Source organism: Nelusetta ayraudi, unplaced genomic scaffold (genome assembly GCF_046127955.1).
Source record: "Nelusetta ayraudi isolate G7.1 ecotype Tasmania unplaced genomic scaffold, CSIRO-AGI_Nayr_v1 ptg000021l, whole genome shotgun sequence".
In the NCBI taxonomy this organism is placed as follows: Eukaryota; Metazoa; Chordata; class Actinopteri; order Tetraodontiformes; family Monacanthidae; genus Nelusetta; species Nelusetta ayraudi.
In genome coordinates this window covers 3,515,438-3,542,500 of record NW_027466071.1, presented here as the reverse complement: position 1 = coordinate 3,542,500, position 27,063 = coordinate 3,515,438, and the positions used below count along the sequence as shown (strand labels likewise).

The 27,063-nt window shown below is 47.8% G+C and overlaps 1 protein-coding gene across 2 annotated transcripts in view; it reads right to left on the bottom strand.

Annotated features, from left to right (window-relative positions):
• Positions 1 to 27,063, bottom strand: part of npas3 (neuronal PAS domain protein 3) — a 240,477-nt gene that overhangs the window by 171,663 nt on the left and 41,751 nt on the right. The window lies entirely within an intron of this gene.

The window sequence follows — 27,063 nt, the reverse complement described above, 5'->3', positions numbered from 1 at the left end:
AAAAATGTCATTGGAACGCTGCTACAGATAAATATATGCATATACATACATATATAAATACGTATATATATATATCAACACACATATACATATGTATATGCACATATATTCACGCGTGCGCGCACACACACACACACACACACACACACACACACACACACACACACACACACACACACACACACACTTCACCTCCATGACTTTATTTATTTCTATCATTTTCATTGTGCAAAGCTAAACCTTCCAACTGGGATTCAAAGTGACACAGAGTCAAATAGAAAACACAAAGCAGCCCCAAAGTGAGTGTCTACGCGCAGCAGTGAATTATTTGAATTTTACACACCCACCAAAGACAGGCTGTCAAAACCTATGCCGCAATGGATTTTTCACAGGGCGAGAGAGGGAGAGAGAGAGAGGGAGAGAGAGAGAGAGAGAGAGAGAAAGAGAGGGAGAGAGAGAGCCAGCCGGAATAAAAGAGAGACGGGAGGGAGGGGGGAGGCGGGGGAAAAGAGGCAGAGAGACAGCGGGGGAGGGGTCGGGGGGGGTGGAAGAGCGAGTGAGAGGCAGCGGAGCGGCGCCGGCTCGCGGGAGAACATTAGCCGCACGGCGTAGCGCACCATAAAACCATTGACATTGTCGGTCTTGCTTTGTGGACAAGTATTATTGTAAAACACAGTTTTCTGAGGCGAGCCGCCCGCTACTGTTCCTGTCAGGGGCCAGAAGCCAGGGTGAGGCCAGGGTGAGACCAGGGTGAGGCGAGGGCAGCGTCGGAACCTGGAGGAGGAGGCGGGGGAGGAGGGGGGGGGGGGGGGGGGGGCGGGCGGGGGTGCTTTTCAAATTAAACTGCCAAGACGCCAGAATCCAGACACTGTATTACTTTTAGATTTGATCTTTTGGATGAATGACTCACTGGGGAGCGGCGCGTCGCACGCCGTCAGCAGCAGGAGGAGGCCCGACCCTCCACCCCCACCTGCAGCACCTGCACCACCTGCCCCATCACCCCCCAAAAAAACAATAAAAGAAACTAAACTAAGAAGATGAGGAGAAAGTGGCAGGTTTGTCCTTGGTGATACTTCGCTGACTGGACAACAAGTTTCATGAGAGGCAAAACTCGACTCATCGTCTCAAACATCAGTTGGCAAATCGCAGGGCTAGAAACCTGGAAACATCGTGTTGCACGATAGGGGGCGCCGTCAGGGCCAGCGAGGTCTTCTCGGCTGGCCGAAACCGACTCAGAAAAATAAGTTTCCCCGGAAATATGAAAATAAAGTTACGCTCCATAGTCTGTTCTTTTCACGCTAGATAATATCCACCAGGTTGTGCTGCTTCCATTGTTGTATATCACGGTAGAGTTTTTACCCAATCATGTTTCAGCTAGCTTGTGTTCAGAAGCGACACAGTCGGCTCCTGTCCATGTTCAATTGGTTGATCATTTAACAATTCATTGGTTTCTTTCATTGTCGTGTCCTTGGTCTCATGCGAATCGGCGACAATGCTCAGTTTATTGGACCAGTTTGGACCTGAGTCGAAGTTCACAGAGTTTAGTGTTGGTGGAAATCTTTGAAAAATCGCCTTTTATTTTGGAAGTTTTGACAGCATCAGTGGAAATTACTGGGTCATAATTATGATTTAAATGCGACACAACCTGAAAGTGTGGCTGGACTCGGCCCCCTCTGTGGAGGTGATGTAATGGGTTCTCGAGCCTAGGCTGGGCTAAGTATGACATCACTGGAATGCACGGGCCGCCGCTGGTGTTGCATCATCGCCAAATCCGGGGGTCACGTTTCCGTTTCGACAGACTTCACAAGTCAGGCGTCGGCGAACGACAGGTGAAGAAAAAGAAAGTGTGACAAAGGGCTGACGTCATCCAGTGTAACGGCTCAGAGGAAAAGGAAACCGCATCAGTAAAGCGGCTCCTCCGTTAGCTTTGCTTTGCTCTCTCTTACTTTCCCCCCCCGCCCCCCCACCCCATCTTCCCGTCCGAGCAACAGACAAATGGAAGTTCGATTGGCGGCACAAAGGAAAGGACATCAGCAGCGAGAGGAGGAAGCATTGTTCTCGCCGCTCACTATCCCGATAAAACACTGGGAACAAATGGGGAAAAAAAAAAAAAAAAGGGCCGCTGACGGAGAACAAAAGGAGGTGAAGGAGAGGAGCGAGGGAAAGCGTGGTGAGGCGGGAGCCAATCAGGCGGCGGCTCTTTCTCTCCCGCTGAAAAGAGCTGCGGCGTGGAGGTGGAAAACGTGTTTGTCTTGTTGTGTTTCTTCTCACCGGGACGTCGCCGAGCTTTTTAAAGCGGCGCCGTCCGTCTTTTGAAGCCATAATCAAGCAGACTGCGCACCTATTCATGCAACCAGGTCAGCCATTCAGCTCGCACTCTGCTCCTGGACAATGGCTGCTGGCGGAAGCTAGTACAGGCCGGGGCCAACTATGGCCCGGGGGCCGTGTGCGGCCCGTTAGGCTTTTGAATCCGGCCGTCCGAACTTGACGGAACCTGTATTGATGGTTACTTAAGTCATGAAATAGATGTTTGTCAGTGTTTTAATGTTTTGTTTTAATACCGTGGGGCCTCAAAGACTTTCAATTGATATGAAAGCAACATGATTCCTGCATACGTCATCACACATTGTTTCCACTTTTCTCCATCACTGTACTAAATACTCTGCATGAACTCTATTGTTTCCAACGCTCAGGGTTGTGGGCGTCTGGAACTCGTCCCATATGTTGTTGACAACTAGTTCATTTATCACCGAGAGACAAAACAAGCGCACACGCATTCACACTCACATCATCCGAGTCGCTAATGGAGCTAACCTGTGCGTCTCTCATTTGCAAATAGCAGCGCAACAGCACATTTCTGCCTTTGCTGCTTCTCATGAATCTGTCACTTCCAGTCTACATTTGGATGCTGTGCTTTATAAAATAAAAGCCATTATTCCATTTTGACTCCACTGATGGACACAGTCTCACTGGTATTGGGACATAACCGTGTAGATACATTTCGCTCTTTTGCTTATTTTGATTGATTGTGAATGGTTGGATGAGTTGAAGAGGTAAACTGGTAAAATCGTCACTGCAAAAACAAAAAAATTCAAAAACGTGACCGGAGGAATCGCTTTAAACCTTTCGAAAGACGTTCTAGTCAACCATCACTCCTCCACCTTCTTTTCCCTCCATCCACTCTTCTTCCTCTACCTAATGTTCCTCTCCTTCAGCCCCTCCTCAATCATGTCCCTGGCCATCCTACACGCCACTACACCAAAACCTCTGCTTTCCATTCTGGAAAGATTTCTCCTCCTTGGCTCTTCCTCTGCCGCCTCCCTCACTCTGTTATCCGTTTTCTTGCTGTTGTTTTTATTTATTTATTTATTTTTTTTGCTCCATCAATCCGCCCATTAGTTCCAGATTGGTGCCTTCAGGTGCACTGGGTGTCATTTTTGGAGAGTGGTGAGAGTCACCTCGCTGCATCAAACTGAAAACCAACTGCACCCCCACCTTAAATAAACACTGCCGATGCAGACGCACAACTTCTTGCGCGCGTGCGGAAATTCAATAACCCGTGTATAAACGCAGATGTCTGTCTTGCCTACACACACACACACACACACACACACACACACACACACACACACACACACTCGCTCAGACTTATGGGTAAATGGCCAGCGAGATGCACATAGGCAGCTAAACAAACACACTACGGCTCAGACACACACTCCATCAGGCAGGAGCAGGCAGTGGCGGGAGGCAGCACAATGGCTATTGCCGGGCGCCGGCGCAGCTAAATTGCAGACAGCGACGGGGAGATCTGGGCCATTTTTCAAGACCCACCATATATTCCAAATTGGCTACCAGGGTATTGTCTTAGAATGCACACACGCTAGCACACCAACACCAGCCGCGAGGAGGAAAGAAACTAACGCTGGCTCCTTCCACCGGCGCCACCGAGCTGCAGAAATCTGCCGCCGCGTTCCTCTTTTCTCCACAATTTTCCCCCCCGGAATAAACCATGTGATTGAAAGTGTGTCAGTTTAGGGGGCCGGCGCGCAGACGTGTGACACGCACACGCGGAGACAAACGGGCACGGTCATGCTCACCGGCTGGTGGAGCTCGTCTCGTCCGTTTGTTACGGGTGTGTTCAAACACGTTGGGGGCGGGGTCAAATACACGCGCGCACGCACACACACACACACTCTCCAACATACAAATAGTTCATTCTGTGTTGGACCACGTTGAGCCTGCTGGCCTCACTCAAGTCAATGAAGGACACCATAAAAATAACGTTGTACCATTATGACGCGTGAAGAAAATTCTGGAAAACTACCTTCTGCAGTGAAGCACGGGGTCGAGGGCACACGGTAGCTGCGTCTCCATCACCCCTAGAGTTGTGCAAAACCTAAATACGGCCATAAAAAGTGGTGATGGAAACGGCTCCACTTGGAAAAAACCTCTCCAATATGGCTGAAAGGTTCTCATGAGGTGTGTTTTCACACGGATCCATGTGGAGGTATATCGCATTCACGTAAACAAAAAGCAAAGGTAAAAGCTCATCAAATCTCAGCGGACGAGATTTGACTAGATTTGCTTCACACCATTCAATCAAACCATCGTTTTGCTGTCATGGAACTGCAGCTGGTGACTCAGCGGCAGCAGCGAGATTCGTGGGCAGCGACTCACTTAGGCTTGACAGCACAGCGCCTTGCACCCATGGAAGTATTAAAGGAACTGGAGCTGAGTACGGAAGCCTGCGAGGGAACGCACAGGCTTCCGCTAATAAAAACACATCTACGTAGTTCATGACCCGATTGAGAATCGTAGAGGATGAGAATATATCTGACATCAATGGATTTTGTCTCCACTCAGACTCCATCTTCCAGAGTTCTGTGTCTCAATGAGGGGACGGGACTGACTTGTTGCTCCTCACAGCTACAGTTCCTCCCTCGCTGCGTCTGTATATACTTAAGCTTAGACGGCTCAGACTTCTGCAAGGGAGACGAAGGACTGGGTGTTGTGGGAGGATTACAGCAGCGTGATCAGACAGAACAGGAAGCGTCGACTCCCCTGTATCTCTGCCGGGGAAAACGCGTTCCCACAGATGCGCACGCATAGGCGGCGGTGACAGCTGTTCATCAGCACGTCTCACTCAAATCTTCTCGTACAAAACAACTGGGAGCTGAGTTCTGACAACGGCCGCTCGCTGTGTGTAGGCGGGGAAGCGCTGGAAGCGCATGTAGTGCCGTTAAGAACCCAAGTCAGTCTGTTTTGTTCAGGCTGCAGATTAAAAACTGTTGTTAGCGCGTTTCATCAAGTCTAGGTTTTTCCCTCTGGTCCAGAACTCGTCTCTCAAGTTGTGTAGTTGCAAAAATAGGTGACAGTCATGGTGTTACGCCATTTAACGCAACATGAGTGACTGTAATCCATTACACTGACGTAATGGGAATGGGAAACACCAACAAGGCCAGCAAGGCCAGCAAGACCAGCAAGACCAAAAAGGCCAGCCAGACCAGCCAGACCAGCAAAGCCAGCAAGGCCAGCAAGACCTGTTGGCCTAGAAGCACTCTGAAAAACCATAATATAGTTATTCTCAATAGTTCTCTGGATGAAATATAGCGCGTGTCGTATAAGATCCACTTGGTTCCAGTGTGGTTATATTACAGCAGAGTTTTTAATCCAATCATATTTCAGCGGGCAACGATGCATTTTTGGTAAAAAGTTGTCGAAGCTCCAGCAGCAGGACGACTGCTGGAATTATTACAGCTTCGCTAACTAGCATCTCACGATCCCAGGTTATTTTTTTTCAACGGTGTCCTGACCGATGGTATTGTGAGGTGCATTCATTCAGGTCGTGACGTCACTGAAGGCCCGTTAGTGAAATGCGCCGCCTGCCGCTGCGTATTGGACCGCCTCCGATTTCCAAGGGAAATTCCCCGCAGCTCTTGCAGTCACTCTGCTGCTCTGCTCGGTTCAAACGTGCACGACGTCTGCAGCCATTTTTAGCTGCGATAAATAACCGCGCAGCCTATTACGGCGAAGCAGGTTAGTAAATCTCAGCTCTCGGCGTTCGCGCGTCCTCTGCTCAGTCACCTTGCTGAAACAACAGCGGCGGCCCGTGTTCAGCAGAACCCCCTCCTGCGCCGCCTCCGCGCCGCAATTACGCCTCAAACTGTAATAATCATTTCTTTAAGCGCAGCTGCATTTACATGTGTTTATATTTCTATTTAAAAACTCTGACGCGACGCCTCCTCCGCTCCATCATCAGCCTGAGGAGGTGGAGAGGTGGGGGAGGAGGAGGAGGAGGAGGAGGAGGAAGGGAGGGGTGGAAGAAAACGCGGCTCGGTTTAGTTTGCAAACATTATCAGCAAATAAGAATAAATCCAGAGCACGGAACACTTGCGCTGCAGAGCGGCCGTAATGGATTCTGTCATTTGAAATGGATGAAGCTCCATTAGAGAGCGACGCGGCCGCAGCGCTAAGTGTGATGAAGGGCGACGCTCCAGCGTCTCTCTCTCTCTCTCTCTCTCTCTCTCTCTCTTTTTGTTTCAGCTACACAGAAAACTGAGCAATGTTCCGGCTGCTGCTCTGCGGCGCCGACTCAGGCGGCCCAGTCCGAGGTGAACGCCAGAGACGCACAATGGAGGAAAAAAAAAACCCCATTCTAATCTCATTGGACCTGGAAGATTCATGGCAACAAAAAGGCAACGCTAAGTCGACAAACAAAACGCTCTTATTTCATTGGCCAGGTCGCTTCCTGTCACGATCAATCATCTTCCTCTTTGTCACATCCCTCTGTCCACTGCCTCTCTCTCTCTCTCTCTCTCTCTCTCTCTCTCTCTCTCCGCCACAGCGGCAGCGACCCTCTTTATCCTCTTCCGTCTCCGACTCGCACGCACCTGCGCACCTGCGCGCACGCTCACGCCGAGATGACATGTTTATTAATCACCTCTTTAGCAGAGCTAGCGACCTGATTTACAGCTGATTTCTTAGCTGTCAGCCACTGAGGACAGCAGCCTGACATTTACAGGTAGGAGCACTCAATATTCCCTCTCTTGGAGGGAGAGAGAGAGAGAGAGAGAGAGAGAAACATAAAAGCTCAGGTGGCTCTGAGCATGTTCAATTTATGCACACACACTCAAGCACAATAAATCTGTGCATAAAAGCATGAAGAAGCATATACGTTCTCCATCCAGTCACAGGCAGGAGTGCCGGCACACACACACGCACACACACACACACACACACACGGACCCTTTTTCCATTTTCCGTGTCCGAGCAGCGGCAGAAGTCTCCACTTGACCTCACACTGTGGAAAGTCGGCCGTTCCGTTTGTCCGTGTGAAATTTGATGAGAAACTGGGAACGGCTGACGTTAGCCGTGTGATTTAAAACACACACACACACACGCACACACACACACACACACACACACACACACACACACCCTACTTGCAGCGGTGACTCTAAAAAAGCGTGTGGAATGTGTCGGAGCGGGTTTTCCAAGAGAAAGAAAAATCGGAAGAGCGATACGTCTGGTTTTTTTTTATGTTATTTCAGGATAAAGCTGCGGATCAAATGCGTTTTAGCTTCTTTCTTTTTTTCTTTTTTCCCTCTGTTGCCCACGCGTGCCTTTCGGTCTGCGGAGCAGCAGAGACACGGCTCTGCGTTTGGACGGCCGGAGCCGTCCTTGAGAGGCCGATTCACCTGTAAAATGAGAGATTCTCTTTCTGCCGGAGAGACGAGTCGGAGAGGGAAGCCGAGGGAAGGGAAGAGTCGCCGTCGGAGACGGAACTGACGAGGGACTGAAGACGGCGGCGGCGTGGGGACGAGACGGGGAAGACGCGGCCACCAAAGTCTCACGTACATCCGTGTGAACGACCAGAGCGTGCAAGAGTGAGTCGAGTGTGAGCAGAGGCAAAGCCAGAGGCTGTTGACTGTAGTCACCGTACAGCAGAGTCGGTGGCTCTGAGAGGCAGCGATCACTTCATCAGAGTGATTCAGCACTCGCAGGAGTTCAACACAGCAAGCCGCTGCTTTATTCACAGATTTATTTCCTTCGCTCACCTGAGTCGCAATAAAAAAAAGCCTGCAGAAAGACGTATTTCAAATCAAGCTGCGTTTCAAGAAAGCGTGAGATCTTGCAAAAAGGATTCAGACGTTGCATTTGATAATAAACCATGTGAGGCAACTGTCAGAAAGAAGCTGAAGAGAAACACACGCGAGGGGCTTTCTGAGAGCTTCAAGGGGCCAAAAAGTCAAGCAAAAAAAAAAAAGAAAAAAAAAAAAAGAAAAAGCAAAGCAGCACAGAAAAGTGTTTTATTCCTGGGTGTCATTTTCTGTGTGTGTCCTTTGTTTTTTATAAAGCCCCATTATCATTTCTAACAACAAGCTATTTTTTTCTGTCCGGTGGAAAGACAAGCAGATGGAGGAGGAGGAGGAGGAAGAAAGAGGCAGAGTGGCGGGAGGTGGAGGAAGACAAGACAATCTCTATTCTCACTCTGCGCCGCACCTCTGCAGCGCCAGACATCCCAGCAGGACACAGTAAACAAGAGAGAAAGACGGGGGGGAGGGGAGGGGGGTGGGGGGGGGGAGAGAGAGAGAGAGAGGGCAGGTTTCACTGCAGGCGCTCAGAGGTAAGACCAGATCCGCCCTGAATCCCTGCTGATGGCACACACACACACACACACACACACACACACACACACACACACACACACAGTCTACCAGCTGCAGGTGTGTTCACTAACAGCAGTGGTTCTTCTCTTCCTGTGTCTCCTGAAAACTTCCTGACGAACATACAGACTTTTACTGGACCGCGATTTACAGATTTTTATCAATGTATTTATGGACGTCATGTGCAGCTTTTACCAATATAAAAAACATATATCCATCCAAGTTTTACACTCTGGACCTTTGATGAAGCAAAAGCAGGAGAGCGAAGTGCTGCTGCTGCTGCTGCTGCTGCTGCTGCTGCTGCTGCTGCTGCTGCTGCTGCTGCTGCTGCTCCTCGTGGTCATTCCAACTCATCAAACTCCAGTCCGGCATTACCGGCCACATTTTCCAGGTGTGTTTTTCCAACTTTTTAGCAACTTCCAATTTAGTCGAGCGATCGAGGTTGCCTGCATTTTAATAGCCAGGTTTTAATTGGACCAGTGCAATAATTATTAGAATTTTTGAAAGTGCTGCATGTAGAAGCTCAACGCCGTGACTGAGAATAAACTCTCTCTCTCTCCCTCTCTCTCTCTCTCTCTCTCTCTCTCTCTCTCTCTCTCTCTCTCTCTGTCACACACCACTGTTCACACAGATCCCGTGGAAACACACAATGCACCCCCACTCTCTCCCTCGCTCCCTCTCTCGGACACACACACACACACACACACACGCACACATCCTCATGGTCGTACCAACGTGCACGCTGGCTCTTTGACTGACAGGTCCGGCGCCCGTGCAGCTCTTTGACATTCACAGGGAGTCAGTAGGAAGAGAACACAGCTGCTTCTTCAGCTTGGTCGCCCTCTCTCTCCTTCCACACACACACACACACACACACACACACACACACACACACACGCGGCCATTATCCATCGACTGACGATACTCCACTGACCCCCCCCCCGCACTTGGGCAGCCGTTTAATCGACACTGTTGGTCTATAACAGCAACTTTAGATGGAAATGAATGAATGAATGTGAGATTAAACTGGTGAGTCAGACATGGAAAGTGTTGGAGTGTCTCAGTAACAGGGATGTCTCTCAGAAGACGTGGAGCAAACAGGGAACGTGTGAAGCTTTCTGAACTCTGCAACAAGCCAAGATCACACAGTGGGGGGGTTGGGCGGGGGTGGGGGTGGGGGGGTCGCTGAACTGTGATTGGATAATCACTCATGAGAGCCGGACAGACTTATCCAACCCCGGTGATCTGTTAGCTAACTCGACCAAACCCACCATGGCCGAAGTTGGAGGAGGTAATTGTGCCGAATTGTCTGCAATGTGTGATGTCAATAAAGTTATTGTTGATTACTGTTTCGCTGATCCTCAAAAACAGCTTTTATTTTCAATTAGCAGTTTGTGCTGTTATTGTCTCGATGGTGTTTTAATGAGATGGCCACAATGTGCAGCTTATTGGACAAACTTTATTGACACGCATTGTGCACTTTTGCTGGACTTGTTAGGACTCTGTTGACCAATGTGTTAAAACGGCCACCTCTGTTTGAGTTTTGGCAGTATTGATGCCACCATGAGGTGTATCAGTTCATGTAATGAAAGGCACGGCCCGCCACCGTCATCATGAGCGACTGCAATGCCAACTGACAACTGTGCATCGAACCGACTCCTCTCCTTCCTGGTGGACTTCACCTCAATGCCGGGTGCTACTGGGAAGTGCAAGCTTTAGGTTTTGGTTCCTGCAAGAACGGAGCAGCAGCTTAACCTTAAAGAACTCATTTGAATACACAGAGGAGGAGCGATGCTGATAAAAAACCATTTGGCTTAATGTGAAAGCAACCCAGTGCAGCAGCGCTGGTGAGAAACGCTGCTGCTGATAAAGGAGGACAGATCCGTCTTTCCTCTTCTTGTCCGTCTCCGTTCATATCTGTGCTAATACAGCTATCTGGGTGTGTGTGTGTGTGTGTGTGTGTGTGTGTGTGTGTGTGTGTGTGTGTGTGTGTGTGTGCGCGTGCCCGCTCAAAATGATGAATAGAGAGATGCTCTTTGTTAATAATTCACTGAGGTGTCGCCTGTGGTTGCTTTGCCCTTCATTTACAGCCAATGAGAGGCGATTGCCCGCGGCGCTCTGATTGGAGGAGACGCCATACGTTATGCAAATGACGCTGTCGCATCTTTGGCCTCCTCTGTCTGCTGTTTCAAACCCCCCCCACCACCACCCCCCCGCGGTCTCTGTTCTGTCTGCGCCGTCGCAGTCGTTCTGCCACGCTGCAGAAAAGTCCACACGAGAGGCGACAATTTCTCTCCAAGCGCATTTATTGCTTCACTCCAATTTTGGCTCTCGCCGTCTCCTCGTCTGCATCCCGTCCCTCCACCCCCCCTCCCACAACCTACCCGCCCCCCTCCTCCCCTCCACCGTTCCCTCAGAGTCAAGGGGAAGTGAAAAACAACGTCAACTTGTTGAAAAGGAAATAAATCCCAGTCTGAAGTTTTTTGGGGGGCAAACATCGCGGAAGTCGAGATCTGAGATGTGGATTGAAGACCGAGTTGAAGGGCAAAAACTAAAATGTGCTTGAAAGACAGAGAGACAGTCACAGTGTGCGTTACTCTGGGAGAGAGACGGGCGGGGTGACTTTCCTTTGTGGAGCGCTGCTCTTGAAACCGTGATTTTGGCGGGATAGAGACCTCTCAAAAGGCGCAGGAATCCGCGGGGAGAAGATTCCCTTTACTGGCAAAGTTGGAAAACAACTGCATTTTATGCATCTCCACTCTGCCGGCGCTGCATCTTAAGATCTGCATGTAACGCTGAGGAGGAAGCGGCTTCATTGTTTCTCTCGACGCGATTTGAAATAAATGTCGTGGAAATGTCCGGGAAAGGCGAGACGACCACTTTGTGCTCCAACACTGTGGAAACAGCAGAGTTGAAGCTGCGAGAGCTTCACTTTTCCCAATCAGAAACACTGTGCTCCATGCATTAGGTGTTGGAGGCTTCAGCCGACACGACAACAGAGCGGCTTCACCGTGGGGAATAAAGCCTCCAGGTAGACGTCTTGTCAGGTTTGGCTCCTGGCTCCCCCGGGGCCCACTAACCTGCCACAGCTCTCTAACAGCAGCCACAAGGAGTTAAATAATGTGACAGAACTGCACAGTCACTGAAAGTCCAGTGTGTAGGATTCATTTTTGGATTTTTGTACTGGCAAAAGCTCAGTATACTGTACAAGTGTATTATCGCAGTGCAAAAAAAAGCAACTTGTTTTTTCTACCTTTAAAACGGTTGTCATATATGAATATAGAAGAATGTACGATTGCTCCCAGTTAGCTGCACACATCTTGCACCAGCATATTTCTAAGGAAGCCCGGTGGGGACAATCCAGCTGCCTGACAGCACAGTGTTTGGTGTTTAGGGTGAACGCTGGCGTCTTCAAATAAACGAATGCAGAAGAAGGTGGACCCGGTATCCAGGTTTGGGTGTGCAGGCCACCGTAGTCCAGGAAGGGAGAGTAAAAGAGGCAAATATTACACACGGAACCTGGGCTTCACTTCACTGAGCAGTGAAAATGGCGCGTTGTGATTGGACGGAGGAGGAGACGGAATATTTTTTTTTACAAGTAATCAAAGAGAAAAATAGAACAACATGATTCTCAAATTCTCAAAACATTTCTTTCTTTAGTCTTTCTTTTGTCTTTTTGCGTTTCCACAAATAAAATGATAATAAAAAAAAATTAAAAAAATCTGACCGCCACAAATCTTATTCTTGGTCCACACTCTTTTGTTTCTCTCCTATGAAAGGGTGAACTGAGAGTCCTGACAGATGAAACCGGCTCAGACCGGCTGGTTTAATCCAGACTAATGAAAACTCTTGATCTCTAATCTGTTAATGTTGGATTTGTTGAAAACTGGCTTCCCATTAACTGTCCCTGTGTGCGTCTCTGTGTGCTGGCCTCCCTGTCATCTCCACCCTGCACCCCCACCACCACCCCTCCTCCCCCCCTCCTCCCCCCTCCCCCCCCTCTCCTGACTGAAATCAGATATGACAGGAAATATTGTCCTTGTAATGGAGACTCGGGGCACTCTGCCTCTGTCTCTGGAACAGACTCTCGCAGCTAAATACACCGATATACATCGACACAAAATGAAATGCGGCCTCGCGCGCGTGTGTGTGTGTGTGTGTGTGAGTGTGTGTGTGTGTGTGTGTGTGTGTGTGTGCGCTCGTACACGCACACGTTTTGCAGCGGCTCGAACCGACTCCTGTTGAATCATTTTCCTTTTGTTCGCCTGCGTCTCTTCCTGTCGGTCTCGTCCGTGTGATTATGATCTGACTTTAACTGCTGCTGCTGTCACCGTCGCCGCCTGTTGGCCCCGCCACTGCTGCTGCCGCATCCCAACATGCTGCCTGTTATCTGCACTGACCGGCGGAGTACAAATTAAAAGATTGGAATAAGCACAGTGCTAGGAGCTGCAGCTGATGCACGTTCATCAAGATGAGGTCGTTTGAGAGAGCGAATGTTTCACTCGTTCCAAGGACCAGATGGCAAAAGTACATTTTTGGTTGCAGAACTTTTCTTTTCCCAATGAAACAGATCAATCTGTAGGTCCTTCGTGAAATCTGTTGTTTATGATCATGTTTCCATGTTAACAGGTACTAAACATAGACCCCCTGTCCCCTCTTTAAAGGCAGTGAAAGGATGAAGAATTTCAATTCAAACGTTTCTGAGTTATTTTACACTTTTATTGTTTCCTCCATAATTATAATTGCACGTGTGTGTATATATCCCTAATATGTGTACATAGGGTGTGTGTGTGTGTGTGTGTGTATATATATATATATATATATATGTATATGCACATATACATATATCCATTCACCTCCTCTTATGCAGTTACACAGCCTACACCAGGAGCTCCAGCAGGAATCTCTCGGCCCGACTTGATGGCCACATTCTTCCCTCCTTCCCTTTTCAGCAACATTTTTCCTTTTCATTCCATCACTCCCAGTGGTCACCTCCCTCCTCCTTTCACCTCATCATTTCCTTCATTTACTGTCCCCTCTTCATATCCTCCTTAGAAAATTACCACTTCTCCTCTCTTCTCCAGTCTCTTCTTTTGCTCACTTTGTCCTTTTTATCATTCTTTTTTTCACCTCTGCTTCTCCTCTCTTTTCTTTAACTAACCGCCCTGTCCTCTTCCTCCTCCTCTTCCTCCTCTTCCTCATGTCCGCCGTTAGCCCTGTATTCCCTTGTTTTTCCCTTTCTTACATTATCTCCTTCAGCCCCTTCGCTCCCCCAGATCCCCCTCTTTTCCTCTCCTCTAATAATTCTCTCATCCTTTCACCTCCATGGTAACGGACAGTCAATGAAAAAGGCATTCGGTAACCACGGAAACTTAACACAGTCCCTGGATGTGTATGTATGTTCTGTCTTCTGTGCGAGGTGTGAATGGCTGGCAAGAGACAGGGGAGCGTTAATGGACACCATGAATGGGAGGGAGAGAGGGGGGGGGGGGGGCTAGTCTGGTCTCCTCAGGCTGAGCAACAGCAGTGAGTGTAGAAAATGCAGAGCAGTGTTACTCCACTGTGCAAAGCAACAGAGCAGTGAGGGCCTGCTTTCCTAAAGGTCCTGAAGGTCCATCACAGCACGAGGAAACTCATGAAGAAGCTGATCCACTGAGTGGACGCTTCCAGGACCTGCGACTGTCAAGCACCCCAAAAATAATGGCCAGAGGCTTATCCAGAGTCGGACCCAGGCGCCGAGGAAGAACAAATGATAATAGTAATAATAATACACACTGGAAAAAAATAAAACGATAAATGGAAATAGAGAATTGGGGGGGGGGGGGGGAGATATGGGAGCGCTGTCTTAGTGTAAGCTGTGAGGGTTGTTATGAATCCTGCTGTTGTCACTGTACATCAACAAATAGCAGCTTCAGCCGAGCGGCGGAACAGCAGAGTGAGCCTCTGTCTGTCAGCGCCACTGTTGTTTCCTCCCCACTTACTGTAAATAATCGCAGCAATGTGCCGACCGTGTGCCGCGCAGATAAAAATTACACAAAACAGCGACGCCGAACTTCAAAGTGCTACGGCAACACGCGGAAAGGGGGTGGGGGGGGGGTGGGGGTGGAGGGGGGGGCAAGAGAAAAATGAAAGGCAAGGAGAAGAAAAGACAGATAGATAAAGAAAGAGAGAACATATTGCCACTGTGTCAATACAATATATATGCTAATCACGCCTTTAGTGTATGTGTGAATTTCATTACGCATAAAAGGACTAATACAGTTGCGGAGGAGGAAACTCAAAGTCCTAAAACCCAATGACTGTCAAGGTCATTTACGGCAGATACACTCGGGGGGGGAAGGAGCTGTTTGGAAAAGTCATTTTCCTGTTGAGTCACATGTTCTTCAAATGAAAGAAAGCAAAACTCATTCCAGGCAGGCTGATAAACTGCAGCTCGCCGCCAAACACTGGCTGGCTGCTGGCAGCACCTCTGACAATGGGATTAATAGAAGTTATGTTGTTACCTTTAAAGGGATAGTCAAACATTTTTGGCAAATTGGCCCATTGCCAGATCCCCATGGTCACATGAGTAGACACACTCCCTGTAATGAGCCTCAGCAGCAGCAGCAGCAGCAGCAGCAGCTTCACGCTGGAACTTGATGGCATTTTAACAGTAAACACCACTGATGGTTTTTGCCCCATGGAAAATATGTTTCGGCTTCAATTACAGTTGGCTTTAATGAGAGCCTGGTGACAGACTGCAGAGCTTCATCCCCCTCACTGAGAGGAGGAGCTGCTCCTCACAGTCACCATCACCTCGCCACACTGAGAAGACTTTGCATGGGACAAACCTGCAGAATGTTTTTAAATGATATGTGAAATAAATTGAAAGAATTCCACATTAAATTTATTAACGTAAGCTAAATTGTCAAGTCAGTGCATCCAACGATTTTGCATTTTTTCCGCCTAGAATTGCGCGAAACCTAAATATGTCAATAAAAACCTGGTGATGTGGAAACGGCTCCACTTGGAAAAACCTCTCAAATGTGGCTGAAAGGTTCCATATAGATACAAGATAACAACCATAGAAAATATAACAACCATTCAAATCAACGTAAACAAACAAACAAACAAACAAACAGACAAACAAACAAACAAATGCAACCATAATTCTGGTCAAATCTAGCAGGACGGGAATTCCGGCTGATGCGCTTCACACCATTCAATGGAAACACCTGCAAATCACAACTGCACTTTTTTTATTTTTTAGGAATATGGCTTTTATTTTATTCTGCGCTTTTATTTTGTGAAAAACTGTCACGGAAACGCAGCTGCTGACGGCAACGTCCTGCAGTCACAGTGTGGCGCTACAGCATAAACAGCCATGTATGACTTTCAATGAAGAGCTCTCTCTCTATGTCTGTGCGTGTGTGTGTGTGTGTGTGTGTGTGTGTGTGTGTGTGTGTGTGTGTGTGTGTCCAGTTAGACAGCACACAGCCGTAAACTGTCAGTTTAGGGGATTTTCTGCGTGTGTGTAGGTGTGTATGAAAAACCTGAGGTATGGAGGCAGCTGCAGGCCACAACATGTCAATGTGCAGGCGCCCAGGCGTGTGTGTGTGTGTGTGTGTGTGTGTGTGTGTGTGTGTGTGTGTTGATTTCCATCAGCTTTCAGAGGAATTTAACAGCTCACTACATCACTGTCAGCCTGCGACACCTCCTCTTCTCCTCCCTCTCCTCCCTCACTTCCTTTATACGTCTCACTCTCATCGTCCTTCCCTCCTTCCTTCCGTCCTTTCTTTCTTTCTTTCTTTCTTTCTTTCTTTCTTTCTTTCTTTCTTTCTTTCCAACGTTCCCTCCCTTTCTCAGTTGATTATTTCATGACTGTTTCAAAATGTGCTTTGTGAATTTCTCGGGAATACAGAGCGGTGACTCGAGATTAAATGGGCTGCAGGAGTTTTTACATCCCCAAAAATCTTTGGAGTGCCACTTGGGAAACACAACTTAAAGAAATTGTGATTTACTAGCGGAGAAACGTTACTCAAAGTATACTTTTTATTTGCAGCAGACCGGCCATTTGATCAACTTGTGCGAAGAAATAAAGTTCAAGTCCGACTAATTGTTACGCACCTAGGAAATAAGTTTTCTACCCTTTTTGACCCACACCACAAGGGGGCGTGGCGTGGTTTGGTAATCTGAAGTGTATTTCTCGATGCTGGACTGCCAGCTTTGATCCGGCAGGGAATCAAACTCACAACCACAGCTCAAAAACTACAACCGCCTCCCTGACAGAGATCCCCACACACAATCAGTGCAGCGTAAATATTGGTATCTCTCGCTACGGAGGTCAACACCACAGAAAAACAGCTGACATTAAAAGGATGTCGTAGATAAAGCAAAAGGTGAGAACTTGGTTCTCAGGGTTGTTGCTTCATCTTCCATCTAAAAGCCAGAGCTGGAAGTTTGTCTGCATCTTAAGTCCAGATTTTGCTTGACAAACAGGTTGTGTGCTTGTGACAAAAAAGCAACACAATGTACCATGACTTCCTGATTGATTCATTCAGTCATTCATTCATAGATTCATTTATTTATTGTCCAAAGTCTTTAATATGCTCAGCTGTCTCTGCCCGTGTGTGTGTGTGTGTGTTTGTGTGTGCGTGTGTAATGGACAGCACTATTCTGAAAATAAGCAGAAAAACATTTTTAAAATTCATCCGAATGAAGCTGCGGCCACGGCGCCTGTTTGTTTGCATGACTGTGTTTGCTCACTTGTGTGCGTGCGCGTGTGTGTGTGTGTGTGTGTGTGTGTGTGTGTGTGTTCCTCGCCTTTGTGTCTCATTGCCAGTGATTGTGAGCGTCAGACCACATGCAGGGCAATTATTCGTGAAAAGAATTATTAGAGGGGCATTTGGATTCTCTGTTTCACTCTCTGGTGCGCACACACACACACACCACACACACACACACACACACACATGCAGCAATTTAATGCACACAAACACACTTTGTGACATACAAAACAAACTGACACACATGGAAATAAAGAAAGCAACACAAATCCCCAGACAAACTGTTGATCCCCTGCATACACAATCACACTGACAATAAACACAAACACATTCCCTCGGAAAAAAAAAAAAAATCACGGCAGACTGACACACACACGCGCGCACACACGCACACGCACACACATCGACGCAGGAAGCCGGCGAGGAAGCGTAGCTGATCGACATTAATATTTATGGGCTGCTTTGCAAAGAGAGAAACATTGATAAGCTGCAGTTTTGAATATTAACGCAGCTTTTATTTAAAAAAAAAAAGAAAAAAAAAGAAAACGCATTAAAGCAAAAATATTCTAGTCAAATTAAAGAGAGAGAGAGAGCAGAGGGGGAACACCAGCGTGCATGGTGTGTGTGTGTGTGAGGGGGTGGGGGGGGGGGGCGAAGACTTGTTAAGAAAAGTGAAATATTCACTAACTTTCTGGGCAATGATGATGATGGTTGATGATTGCACAAGACGGCACTGTTTTACACTGTAAACGAAAATAAAGTATTCGTTCATTCATTCATTCATTCATTCATTCATTCATTCATTCAACTGTGGTGTGAAAATAATAAATGTGATCGTCTGCATCGCTGAAAATAATAAAGTCCTTGAAACAAGAAACAAGTGATGAAGTCAATTTGTTTTCAAAAGTGTTTTTATCTTATCAATAAAATTAACTTTGTTTTTTTTGGAAAGTTGTTTGGAGTGCAGCAACAAGAACAAGCAATGCAAAGGGGAGAAAAACCACATGGAGCAAAGCAACATCATTTCTGCTTCTTCTTCTTTATGTGACGGCCACGTGTGAAACAGACGTGCAGACGTGCGCGGCTGCACTGCAGCGAGCCTCCGCAAAGCCACACTGACCGAGGCAGCGGCCTCGCCTGCACTTGACTCCCTGCTTGCACTCCCACAATGCAACACTGGGCCGCATGAAGGCCGATCACTGCACGACTGCACTGCCGTCAATGACAAGAGGCCATTTACTGCTCACTGGGGAGTTAACCACTGCCTGATCATCTGTGTGTGTGTGTGTGTGTGTGTGTGTGTGTGTGTGTGTGTGTGTGTGTTGGTCGGGAGGGGGAGGAAACAAGGAAAACGTGCACGCCTGCATGCACGTACACACACACACACACACACACACACACGCAAACACACACACACACTCAGCAGGACAGATATAAAGACTTGCAACAGTTAAAGTCCACTACCCTCTGTCTGCCATTGAAACATTATGCATATTACACTGTGTGCAGCCAAACAAACGCTTCACACACACACACACACACACACAGGCACACACACACACACACACACACACACACTCTCATCCTGAGAGCAGCATGGAGACGTTCTCTCTGGCTGAGTGCCTGGTCGTGCCGAGGCGGCACACACACACACACACAGACATATACACAAATTGCTCCGTGACCTTGTCTGAATGCAGTGCACTAAATACCGGCATAAATAATAAGAGAGGAGCAGGGGGAGGAGGAGGAGGAGGAGGAGGAGGAGGAGGAGGAGGAGGAGGGAGACTGATAGAGGAAGACGGTGTCTAAATGTAACAAAAAAAAAGTTTAAACGCTGCACTGAGGAGAAAAGAAGAAAGAGGGGAGGGATGGACTGAGGAAGACTGTTTCAGAGGAGGAGGAGAAGGAGGAGGAGGAGGAGCCAGACATGAAAAGAGAGGAAGAAGGGAAAGAAGGTCAGGAGGAGGAGGAGAAATGACACAAGAAGAACGAGAGACTGGACTGGAGCTGAAACTACAGCCAAACACAGTGAGTGTCAGTGAGTCACACTGAGGTTTGGAATTCTCTCCATCACTTTTAATGAGACAATGGGAATAACTTTCACTCCACACTGAAATGTTCCCAAGCTTGTTCAGCACATCTTGACTGATTTCCCTTCACTCGTCATCATCATCATCATCATCATCATCATCATCATCATCATCATCGCACAGCATTCCAGATCATTATTTCATTTCAAACTGCTTGCTAGTTTAGTGTAGGAATGAGTGAGTGACTGTGGCTATCAGAAGCTTCTCCAGATGGACAGATGCTCTTTATTGATCTGAAATTGGGAAACTGCGCTGTTGCACAGCAAAACAATTAAAGGAGAGTTTTCCAGTGTCGCAGCTCATCAACTGAACCTTTCCAGTTTTTTTTTTTTAAAAAAATAGCTTTTCATTAGACGCGTCTGTGTCACCTGTGCTCATCCAAGGGGACTTATTCAATCCCAGCCTTCCTCACCCCACCCCCCCACCCCCGCTCGCCCCCCCACACCGCCACCCCACCGACCGCGGGCGATTACAGCGCTCACTTGTTGGGGAGACGGCGGCTGTTGTGTGGTGAACAAGTCGCTTCTCTATCAGCGGCCCCCGTTGTCCGGAGTGCCGCCGCTGATTTTCATTAGCGATAGCGGCTCACACAAATCAAAAAAGTGGAGGCGCCCGGGGGGGGGGGGGGGGGGGGGGAGTGGGAGGTGTGGCACCGCAGCCGCCGCCACGCACCCCTTTAATTTCCTGTTGTGGGTGGACTGAAGGATTGTGGGGCAGCAAGTGGGAAACAGGAAACACGATAAAAAAAAAAAACGCGGCATGGAGGTGGAGGAGGTGTGTGTGTGTGTGTGTGTGTGTGTGTGTGTGTGTTTTCGTGGAGGGAATTGGTTTGTGCGACGCTGGAGGAGGACGGCGACATCAGAGGTCGCGCCGAGTCGTCCATCTACGTAAACCTCGCTCGCTCGCTCGCTCGCTCTCTCTCTCTCTCTCTCTCTCTCTCTCTCTCTCTCTCTCTGATTATTCTTTTTATTTTCTGCCGCTGGGTTGAGGATCTCGCCGTGGCCTCCAGACGCTGCGGTGCGGACGCCAGCAGTGGGGCTGAAGAGGCCACACAGCATTTACCAGCCGGCCGCTGCCGGATGACTATCAGTGTCCTCAGATAAAAGTGTGTTCATAAAGACAAATGAAGAAAATCTCCTGTTTTTAGCCTCGCAGCTTTTTGATTTAAAAAAAAAAAAAAAAAAAAAGCCTCCAGGGGATTAATACACTGCACTGGGTGTGTGTGCAAAGGGTTATCTTGGCCCGGGAATATGAGAACCATAATAGTCACACACACACACACACACACACACACACACACACACATACATACACACACACATACACGAAGAATGGGGTGTGTTGTATTTTTTTTTAAAATTGCAATTTATAAAATTTATTTCAAGGATTTTGAGTGATTTCATCAAATTTACATTTTCTCTTGTGTAAAACGTGGCTTGATTTATGATTTTTATGTTGGTAAAAGCTTAATAAACTACAATAGCTCAGTTTCCTACCGTCAGAACTGTTCTCATTCATATATATGAGAAGATTCACAGAGCAACGAGGCTCTTGCTGCTATTTTAGCTGCCATCTTGCGCTGCCATGTGTGTGTTTTTTTTTTTTTTTTTAAACGAAGTCTGATATTCAAGTATTAAATTACTATGAAGTTTTAGTATTGAGTATTTCAGGCCTGACGGTGGCCCAAACATGAAACGTGCTGTCAAGCGGGCTTTCTAAATGATTTCTCATGCTGGACCTTCCAGAGCCTTCAGTAAGATAGATACTAAACACCAACACCAGCAGAATACAGGGGAGCAAAAAGACAAACTAGATAGCAAAAAAAATGTACAGGTACTCCCCGAAAAATGAGAATATCAAGTAAAAGTTGTTTTATTTTGGCAATTTAACATAAGAGATGAAAGCAATACATTTCATTGAGCCATTCCACGCAAATCGACATCTCAAGCAGTTACTTGTTGTCACTTTGCTGATTAAGATTTTCATAAAGATTTGACTTTACGTAACATTCTAATTTTCTGAGTTTTTGAATTAGATTTTTTTTTTTTAAGCTGCAAGACCTGATCAGCAAAATCCAAAGAAATTAAAACTGAATACTTGAACTATATTGATTTGCATATTATTCCTTTATATAATATGTCACATTCACCTTTTAAGTTGAATTGCAGAAATACAGCAAACCTTTTCAGGATATTCTAATTTTCTGGGAAGTACCTGTATATTTGGTGGGTCAAAATGTGATTTTTTTTTTTGTTTGTTTGTTTTTTCCAGGAAAGGAATAACAGGAATAATCCTAACAATCCCAGTGGGACCATCCGTGTCTGAGAAACCCCTGTTTTCACAAAGAGACGTGACAATGAAACGCTGTCACCCTGCACGCCCTGCTGGCGTGATACACAGTACGTACAGTGTGTTGTCTGCTTGGCAGTGGATCCAATACAAACTAGCAACAGAGAAGCAGGCAGTTCATGAAACTTTGCCCTTGTCTTGGTCCCCTAGAGACGTACAGTATGTTGTGATCTTTCATTGGATCTGTGCTCACAACCATGCACTATGTAACCATCTCTCAGCTAGAACCACAGGCGTGCGTGCGTGTGTGTGTGTGTGTGTGTGTGTGTGTGTGTGTGTGTGTGTGTGTGTGTGTGTGTGTATTCAGAGCAAGGTTTCCTCGTTTGTTTGTTTCTTCAATTGGAAGCTCTCCCATGCAGACACCTCGTCAACACTGACCTGCCCATAAACGTACAAATGCCAAAAAAAAAAGAAAAAAAAAAAAAAAAAAAAAAAAAAAAACGGCATCTGCGCCGCAGCCCGTGTGCAACGCTGTAAAGGGACAGGAGAGAATAAAACCAGGCTGCACTCGTCTCTGTGTGTGTGTAACAGCTTTTGGTTTGTCCGGGCGCTGAGAGAGCAGAGGTGCTGGGAGCAACCCTCCCTCCCTCCCTCCTCCGACTCGTCCATCTCCAAGGAGCGACCTGAGAGGATTCCACTTGGACGGAGCTCAAAAGACGAGGACGGAATCTCCGAAACACGTCCCCGCGTACACCAGTTTAATAAACACACAGGATGTTATGGGGAGGAAGCGAGAAAATCAAGCAAAGTGGGAGCAGATGGGAACAAACGTGTCAGGTGCAAATGTTTTAGTGCCGAAGCAGCTTTGCGGTGCAGGAAGAGGCAGCAGAGCAGAAGGGAATGCAGCCGCGATGTAAACACTGATGTATGAGGATAGATTAAGAAACATATTTTGTGTTTATGAGTGCACGTGTTGAGCACAGCTGAGTCACACTGAAACCTGGGCACTGAAACCTATTATGTACTTGAAGTAAAACCACGTGAAGGATTGAATTCTGCTCCCACTTTGTTCTTTCAGCCTAAAAGTGAGTGGATGTGAATATTTACTAGTGAGTAAACACATACACACAAACGCGTAAACACCCGGCCGGTTATGACGGCTTGTCCAAGGTTACAGCGGCAGCAGCCTCTCCCAGCTGGACGAGTTAAAACTGAACCTAAACACAACAAACACAAATTCCTGTTTTCCCTTTCACAATAAAGGGCTATTGACAGGGGGGGAGACTTTTTGAAACCGACAATTTTCAAAAACACTTTCGTATAAGAAAAAAGAAAAAGCAAAGTCGTCTTCAAAATTGTTCCCGTTTACACGGAGACGCTGGAAAACGACTGAAAGCCATGTAGTACCTATGCCAGGCCTGGTGTGGCGCTGCAAGTTTACTCCCTGAAGGTGGAAGAAGGAGAAGAGCACCTGGAGCACGACGTGTTTAAAGGAGCAGCAGCTCGCTTAACAACATCAGCACCGCTGAGAACAGACAGACAGACGGCTGGTGGAAAGACGGTGTGGATGGATGATGGACAGAGTTGAACCTCTGCTTCCAGTTACTTCAGAAGACAAAGCCTTCAAAGGTCCATGTTCAGGTTGCCAGTAAAGGTTTGCAAATATTTTGGTCATTTGGGTTTCCTGCCTCGACATCGCTGTGACGTCAGCGTTTCCAAAAATGATCGCTTTCTGCGTTTTGCAGGAAGTCGAGCAAGGCGGAGTTTTCAAACTGGTCCAACCCGAGGAGTTTCAGTGAAAACGCTGTCTTGGTGTAAACACGAAGCCCAACCGACTGAATATTCCTGTGTTTTCAGAGAAAGTCGTCTTGGTGTAAACATGGCCTAATAGAGGAGGACACTCACACAATGCAATGCAAATATACACAGTACGAATGAAGGGGACTGGTGGTGTGTGTGTGTGTGTGTGTGTGTGTGTGTGTGCGTGCGTGTCAGGCTGAACCCAAGCTGTAATGGCCCATGCTAATGAAGCTAGCGTCAGGGCTAGCATGCCAAATCTGCCAGCAGACAGCGCCATTTGACTCCCCTAACTGGATTATGCAAATTGGACGCTCATCACAGCTCTGGGAGGCGAGTGACACATCATTTATAGCAGACACCAAGAGCAGTGAGGGAAGAGGGCCGACACACACACACACACACACACACACACACACACACGTGTGCATGTGTGGACGGACTGGGCGAATAAAGACCACACTGATTCGGAAGAACACACACCTCTCTGTCATACTCAGGATCGCATCGCAATCTGTGTGTGTGTGTGTGTGTGTGCGTGTGCGTGTGTTTGAATACAAGTTTCCAAACAGCATCAAATTGAATGTAAAACACTTAAAGGGTGGAATTATGGGGGAAACGTGATGTTTTCAGCTCTTCAGCGCTCCAACTGTTCACCAGATGTAAATATCGTGGGTTTTTTTTCTTCTTGTTTTTCCTATCTTACACTGTAAATATGTGATTTTATTACATTTTTATTTCTTTATTTCGTTTTAATTAGTATAAATATCCTTCTCTTTGCACTATACTGTTGCTCTAATAACGCAAACGTCCCCACTGTGGGAATAACGAAGGCATTCTATTCTGTTCTATTCCGGTCCAGAGGTCCGTCCGTCTCCTTTGGTTGCCCAGTTTTACATCCTCCTCCTTATTGAACTCCACTTCAGCCTCACTCGCGTCCTTATTTCCTTTCCATTCCAACTCTGTCTCTCCCTTTAACGTCCTGTTCCTACATGTTCTCTGCCTCAATGCATGGCTCCTCCTCCTCCTCCTCCTCCTCCTCCTGCGTCGTCCCGCTCAGACGCCCCCAACACACTTGTCAAAGTTGCCTGTAATTTGTAACAAAACGAATCAAAGCCGCCACAAAAGATGACAAGTGGTGCGAGTCGGTGGGAGGTGGGGGAAGGGGGGTGGGGGGGGGGGGGTTACTGGGTGGCGGCGGCACCCAAAGGTGGCAGGTTGCCGGTGAAGAAAACGAGGGAGGTGAAGGAGGAGGAGGAGGAGGAGGAGGAGGAGGAAGTTATGCTGGGAGGCAGAGTAGTAAATTGTTCAATTTTTGCAGGTAATCTAAATGCTAACTAGAGGCAACTTATCACCAGAATGGATTTCCGACCATCTGTTCAAATAACAGGGGATTTGTCCGGTGGCGAGCGCAAGAATGGGATGATGGCGGGAAGATTAGACGACAGCGGCGGCGGCGGCGGCGGCGGCGGCGGCGGCGGCGACGCCGCACGCCAACGTCTCCACGGCCGCCGCGGCTTCAGAAGGGGGGGGGGGAGCGAGAGGGGGATGTGTGGAGGGGGGGGGGAAGGTAAAAGAAAAGTGAGCACGGGGAAGAAAAAAATGTATTTTGTGCAAACAAGAACAGATGACGCCCTCACAATTACACCTGTCAGGGGCTCCGCAAAGCAATCGATCTCTGAGGCAGCAGAGCGACGCTCTCTCTCTCTCTCTCTCCCTCCCTCTCCCTCTCCCCCTCTCTCTCACTACTTCATAGCAAAATGATTTTCTCTCTCCTTTTCTTCCTCAGCCCTCCCTCCTCCTTCCCTCCTTCCTTTCTCCAAATTCGTCCGTCCGTCGGCGTGATTCTAGGTAAACACTTTGGAGGTAAGAAGAATGCTCCTTTTTCTTTCTCTCTCTCTCTCTCTCTCTCTCTCTCTCTCTCTCTCTCTACCATTCTTCACCAGACGTTTCACTTCTTACTCTGGTCGAGTGGGAGGAATTACAGCAGGAGAGGAGACGCTGGTGGGCGGGGGGTGGGGGACAAAAGGGAGGGAGGACGGAGGAGAGGAACAGAGGGAAACGATGTCGATATGGAGGAAAAAAGCAGAGGACTGAAGAGAAGCTGGAAGAAGAGGCAGTGTGTGAAATGCAGGGGGGTCCACAGGGGGCGGACCCCCCGATTAACCCATCAGACCCCCTGGAAGGCTCAAAGCAAAACATCTAAGTGGGTCCCATACATATATATACATATATATATATATATATATATATATATATATATATATATATACATATATATATATATATATATATATATATATATACATATATATACATATATATATATATACATATATATACATATATATATATATATACATATATATATATATATATATATATATATATATACATATATATATATACTGCATGTAGTTACTAATGCTAAGACTAAAATGTCTTTACGATCATCTTGTCTAATATTACATTTTTAGAAATGCCATTCACATTTCGTTTGCCAATATTCCCATATGATTTCGCACACTGGGAAGAAGCAACGTGTTGGAAAAGTTTTCCGGTGCAGGAGAGGAGGAGAAATGAAATGAAGGAAAAGGGGGACGGCGAGAGGAAATAAATCCTGAGGAGAGGTGGAGGTGCAGTGGTGGAAAAACAGGGATGAGAAAGAAACAGTGTGACAACAATAAAGCAGATGCAGGGAGATGGTGAGGGAGGGAGGGAGGGAGAGAGAGAGAGAGAGAGAGAGAACAGAGAGGAAGGAGGAGTGCGAGCGAGGGAGCAGAAGAGCGATGCACCGGGGGAGACAGCGAGTGAAAGAGGGAGAGGGGGATGAAGGGGGATGAAGGGGGAGAATGCAGGGGGTGACAGAGCGTGCAGTTTACTGGCCCAGGAAGTGTTCTCAGGCCGCGGGCCAATCCGCTTGGCTCCTGAACAGCCCCCCCCCCCCCCTCCCCCCTCCCCCCACCAAGCCCCGGTGTCACTAACAGCCCATTGGCCGATGAAAGCCGGCCTTTATTCGCCGTTTCAATCAGCGGCTCACACCATCAAAAGAGGAGTCGTTTATCTTTCCCTTACATCGCCCACACACACACACACACACACACACACACACACACACACACACACACTCGCCCTCTTTCTGTCCTCTTTCAGAGCCTCTCTCCATCACACCCTCCATCCTTCCCTTTCTTCCCTCCCTCCACTGCGTTTGCGCTTCTTGCGTCCGCGTCTCTAAAACTGCTTTCGCACAATGACAACGGGAACGAAACGCCGCCGACGTTCCCTGGAAGAGCCTCCACCTCGGACAGGAAGCTCCGCTGCGTTCGACGGAGGAACTCACGTCTTCCTCTCCTTCCCTCCTCCCACACTCCACTCCTCCTGTTTTTCTCCTCCGTCGCCGCCTCAGAGGAAGCCGTGACGCTCGGCGTCCTCACGTTCCTCCGGCTCGCCTGG